Here is a 6,000-nt window from a genome sequence, read left to right on the forward strand (position 1 = left end):
CACCCTTAATCTATGGTGTGTAGAAACTCCACCGTTGAAAATATATAAGTGAAAGGTTCAGGCATGGCCGAATGGCCAGCCTCCAAACGTGGTCTCAAGACCGAATGATCAAAGACCCTTAATAAACTAGTAAAAAGTTCTATTTATACTAAACTAGCTACTAGGGTTTACAAAGGTAAGTAATTGATGCATAAATTCACTTCCGGGGCCCACTTGGTGTATGTTTGGGCTGAGCTTGATCTATCCACGAGCTGAGGCTTCTTTTGGAGTTGAACGCCAAGTTGTAACGTGTTTTGGGCGTTCAACTCCGGTTTGTGATGTGTTTCTGGCGTTTGACTCTAGACAGCAACATGGAACTGGCGTTGAGCGCCAGTTTACATCGTCTAATCACGAATAAGGTATAGACTATTATATATTGATGGAAAGCTCTGGATGTCTACTTTCCAACTCCATTAAGAGCGCGCCATTTGGAGTTCTGTAGCTCCAGAAATTCCATTTCGAGTGCAGGGAGGTCAGATTCCAACAGCATCAGCAGTCCTTTGTCAGCCTCTTTATCAGAGTTTCGCTCAGGTCCCTCAATTTCAGCCAGAAAATACCTGAAATCACAGAAAAACACACAAACTCATAGTAAAGTCTAGAAATGTGAATTTAGCATAAAAACTAATGAAAACATCCCTAAAAGTAACTAGATCATACTAAAAACTACCTAAAAACAATGCCAAAAAGCATATAAATTATCCGCTCATCACAACACCAAACTTAAATTGTTGCTTGTCCCCAAGCAACTGAAAATCAATTAGGATAAAAAGAAGAGAATATACTATAAATCTCAAAATATCAATGAATATTAATTCTAATTAGATGAGCGGGACTTGTAGCTTTTTGCTTCTGAACAGTTTTGGCATCTCACTTTTTCCTTTGAAGTTTAGAATGATTGGCTTCTCTAGGAACTTAGAATTTCAGGTAGTGTTATTGATTCTCCTAGTTAAGTTTGTTTAATTCTTGAACACAGCTACTTTTATGAGTCTTGGCCGTGGCCCTAAGCATTTTGTTTTCCAGTATTACCACCGGATACATAAATGCCACAGACACATAACTGGGTGAACCTTTTCAGATTGTGACTCAGCTTTGCTAGAGTCCCCAGTTAGAGGTGTCCAGAGCTCTTAAGCACACTCTTTTTGCTTTGGATCACGACTTTAACCACTCAGTCTCAAGCTTTTCACTTGGACCTGCATGCCACAAGCACATGGTTAGGGACAGCTTGATTTAGCCGCTTTGGCCTGGATTTTATTTCCTTGGGCCCTCCTATCCATTGATGCTCAAAGCCTTGGATCCTTTTTACCCTTGCCTTTTGGTTTTAAGGGCTACTGGCTTTTTCTGCTTGCTTTTTCTTTTTCTTTCTATTTTTTCGCCAAAGTTTTTTTTTCGCAAGCTTTTGCTTTTTCACTGCTTTTTCTTGCTTCAAGAATCAATTTTATGATTTTTCAGATCATCAATAACATTTCTCTTAGTTCATCATTTTTTCAAGAGGAAACAATTTTAACAAGATAAAAAATATGCACTGTTCAAGCATTCATTCAGAAAACAAAAATTATTGTCACCACATCAATTAAATTAAATTCAAGGATAAATTCGAAATTCATATACTTCTTGTTCTTTTGAATTAGAAACATTTTTCTTTTAAGAGAGGTGAAGGATTCATGGAATTTATTTATAACTTTAAGACATAGTTACTAAACACTAATGATCATGAAGTAGAGATACAAAACATAGATAAACATATAACATAAAAAACCGAAAAACAGAGAGATAAGAACAAGGAAGTTGAGGAATGAGTCCACCTTAGTGAGGGTGGCGCCTTTTGAAGGTCCAATGGTGCTTTTTTAGCTCCTTTATGTCTCTTCCTTGCTTCTGTTGCATGATCCCTAGTGATTTTGGTGTTCCTACCCTTAGTTGCTTCCAATAATTATGTGGAGGAACATGTATCCCCTGAGGTATCTCAGGGATTTCTTGATGAGGGAATTTCTCATGTTCTCTTGATGTGCAGTCAAATGCTCTTCTACTGAGTTATGGACCCTTGAGATGAATATCTCCATCTTCCATGACTCAGAGGTGGAAGCTTTTGTCTTCTCTTTCTTTTCTCTCTTTTTTTTTTTTTGAGGTTTCTCTGGCCTTAGGTGCCATCAATTGTTATGGAAAAGCAAGAAAAGCAAAAAAGCTATGCTTTTACCACACCAAACTTAGAATGTTGCTCACCCTCGAGCAAAGAAGAAAGAATGGAAGGGGAAAAAGATATGGGGGAGAGGGAGAGATGTGTATGTTTTGGCCATATGGGTGGGATTGGGTGGGGAAGAAATGGATGGATGTGAGTGGTGAAGAGGTGATGGGGAAGAGAGATTGAGGTGATTGGTAAGAGAGGATGAATGTTAAGAAGAAGGGAGAATATGGTAGGTGGGGATCCTGTGAGGTCCACAGATCCTGAGATGTCAAGGATTTACATCCCTGCACCAATTAGGCATGTAAAATGCCTTTGCATGCAATTCTGGCATTTAAACGCCGAAGTGATGCATGTTCTGGGCGTTCAACGCCCATGTGCAGCATGTTTCTGGCATTGAACGCCAGTTCCATGCTTGTTTCTGGTGTTCAGGGCCAGCTCTATGCTCTGTTCTGGCGTTGAACGCTAGCCAGATGCACCTTACTGGCGTTTAAACGCCGGTAAGTCCTTCCTCCAGGGTGTGATTTTTCTTCTGCTGTTTATGATTCTATTTTTAATTTTAATAATATTTTCGTGACTCCACATGATCATGAACCTACTAAAACACAAAATAATAATAAAATAAAAATAAAATTAGATAAATAAAGATTGGGTTGCCTCCCAACAAGCGCTTCTTTAATGTCAATAGCTTGACAGTGGGCTCTCATAGAGCCATAAAGGTGATCAAGTCAATGTTGTGGACTCCCAACACCAAACTTAGAGTTTGGATATGGGGGTTCAACACCAAACTTAGAGTTTGGTTGTGGCCTCCCAACACCAAACTTAGAGTTTGATTGTGGGGGCTCTGTTTGACTCTGTATTGAGAGAAGCTCTGTATGCTTACTCTCCCTTGTTACAGAAGGATAGCCGTGTGCCTTAAACACAAGGTAGTCCCCATTCAATTGAAGGACTAATTCTCCTCTGTTAACATCAATCACAGCACTTGTTGTGGCAAGGAAAGGTCTTCCAAGGATGATGCATTCATCCTCTTCCTTCCTAGTGTCTAAGATTATGAAATCAGTAGGGATGTAAAGGCCTTCAACCTTTACTAACACGTCCTCTACTAATCCATAAGCTTGTCTTACTGACTTTTCTGCCAATTGTAATGAGAATAAGGCAGGCTGCACCTCAAGGATCCCCAGTTTCTCCATTACAAAGAGTGGCATAAGATTTATGCCTGACCGCAGGTCACAAAGAGCCTTGTTAAAGGTCATGGTGCCTATGGTACAGGGTATTAAGAATTTACCAGGATCTTATTTCTTTTGAGGTAGAGTTTGCTGAACCCATGTATCAAGTTCACTAATGAGCAAGGGAGGTTCACCTTCCCAAGTCTCATTACCAAATAACTTGGCATTCAGCTTCATAATAGCTCCTAGATATTGAGCAACTTGCTCTCCAGTTACATCTTCATCTTCTTCAGAGGAAGAATAATCTTCAGAGCTCATGAATGGCAGAAGGAGATTTAGTAGAATCTTTATGGTCTCTATATGACCCTCAGATTCCTTTAGGTCCTTAATGGGGAACTCCTTCTTGCTTGAGAGACGTCCCAGGAGGTCTTCCTCACTAGAATTTTCGTCCTTCTCCTCCCTTGTGCATTTGGCTATATTGATTACATCAATGGTCTTGCACTCTCCTCTTGGATTTTCTTCTGTATTGCTTGGGAGAGTACTGGGAGGAGTTTCAGTGACTTTTTTACTCAGCTGGCCCACTTGTGCCTCCAAATTTCTGATGGAGGACCTTGTTTCACTCATGAAACTTAAAGTGGCCTTAGACAGATCAGAGACTAAATTCACTAAATTAGAGGGGCTCTGCTCAGAATTCTCTGTCTGTTGCTGAGAAGATGATGGAAAAGGCTTGTTATTGCTGAGCCTGTTTCTTCCACCATTATTAAAGCCTTGTTGAGGCTTTTGTTGATCCTTCCATGAGAAATTTGGATGATTTCTCCATGATGAATTATAGGTGTTTCTATAAGGTTCACCCATGTAATTTACCTCTGCTATTGCAGGGTTCTCAGGATCATAAGCTTCTTCAGAAGCTGCCTCTTTAGTACTGTTGGATGCATTTTGCCATCCATTCAGACTTTGAAAAATCATGTTGACTTGCTGAGTCAACACTTTGTTCTGAGCCAATATGGCATTCAGAGCATCAATTTCAAGAACTCCCTTCCTCTGAGGCGTCCCATTATTTACAGAATTCCTCTCAGAAGTGTACTTGAATTGGTTATTTGCAACTATGTCAATAAGTTCTTGAGATTCTACAGGTGTTTTCTTTAGGTGAATGGATTCACTTGCAGAATGGTCCAATGACATTTTGGAAAACTCAGATAGACCATAATAGAATATATCTAATATGGTCCATTCTAAAAACATATCAGAAGGACACTTTTTGGTCATCTGCTTGTATCTTTCCCAAGCTTCATAGAGGGATTCACCATCTTTTTGTTTGAAGGTCTGAATATCCACTCTAAGATTGCTCAGCTTTTGAGGAGGAAATAATTTATCCAAGAAGGTCGTGACCAGCTTATCCAAAGAGTCCAGGCTATCTTTAGGTTGTGAGTCCAACCATGTTCTAGCTCTGTCTCTTACAGCAAAAGGGAAAAGTATGAGCCTGTAGACTTTAGGATCTACTCCGTTCGTCTTTACAGTCTCACAAATCTGTAAGAACTCAGTTAAAAACTGGTAAGGATCTTCAGATGGAAGTCCATGAAACTTGTAGTTCTGTTGCATTAGAGCAACTAATTGAGGTTTCAGCTCAAAATTGTTTGCTCCAATGGTCGGAATGGAGATGCTTCTTCCATCAAATTTGGACATTGGTTTAGTGAAATCACCTAGCATTCTCCTTGTATTATTGTTGTTGGGTTCGGCTGCCATCTCCTTCTCTTGTTCGAAAATTTCAGAAAGGTTGTCTCTGGATTGTTGTAATTTAGCTTCTCTTAGTTTTCTTTTCAGAGTCCTTTCAGGTTCTGGATCAACTTCAACAAAGATGCCTTTTTCCTTATTCCTGTTCATATGAAAGAGAAGAGAACAAGAAAAGAAGAGGAATCCTCTATGTCACAGTATAGAGATTCCTTTATGTTAGTAGAAGAAGAAAGGGAATAGGAGTGAAGAAGAATGAATAGTCTGAATAAAGGGTAAAGGTAGGGGCAGTGATTTGAGATGAAGAGAGGTGAAGAGAAGTGTTAGTAAATAAATAAATAAATAGAAGAAGGGGAGAGGGAAGAAATTTCGAAAATATATTTGAAAAGAAGTTAAATGATTTTCGAAAATAAAAGATAAGATAGAATTAAAATTAAAATTTAAAACAATTAATTAATTAAAAAGAATTTTTGAAAAAGAGATGAGATATTTTCGAAAATTAAAGAGGAAAAAGTAGTTAGGTGGTTTTGAAAAAGATAATAAACAAACAAAAAGTCAAATAGTTAGTTGAAAAAGATATTAAAATCAAATTTGAAAAGATAAGAAGATAAGAAGTTAGATAAGATATTTTAAAATCAAATTTTTGAAAAAGATAAAATTTTGAAAAAGATATGATAAAAAGATAAGATAAGAAGATATGATAAAAAGATATGATTGAAAAAGATTTAATTTTTAAAATTAAAATTAACTACTTAACTAACAAGAAACTAAAAGATATGATTCTAGAATTTAAAGATTGAACCTTTCTTAACAAGAAAGTAACAAACTTCAAATTTTTTAATCAATCACATTAATTGTTAGTGTAATTTCGAAAATTTGAAATAAAATTAA

General features: G+C 37.6%; 1 non-coding gene across 1 annotated transcript; it reads left to right on the forward strand.

Moving 5' to 3' along the window:
- The first annotated feature begins 4,618 nt into the window (after window positions 1-4,618).
- LOC130952579 (small nucleolar RNA R71) lies at window positions 4,619-4,725 on the forward strand. The gene has a single exon (XR_009074758.1). It is a non-coding gene; the product is annotated as a small nucleolar RNA R71 (small nucleolar RNA).
- The last annotated feature ends 1,275 nt before the right edge of the window (window positions 4,726-6,000 follow it).

The sequence above is a fragment of the Arachis stenosperma genome, chromosome 9 (genome assembly GCF_014773155.1).
Source record: "Arachis stenosperma cultivar V10309 chromosome 9, arast.V10309.gnm1.PFL2, whole genome shotgun sequence".
In the NCBI taxonomy this organism is placed as follows: domain Eukaryota; kingdom Viridiplantae; phylum Streptophyta; class Magnoliopsida; order Fabales; family Fabaceae; genus Arachis; species Arachis stenosperma.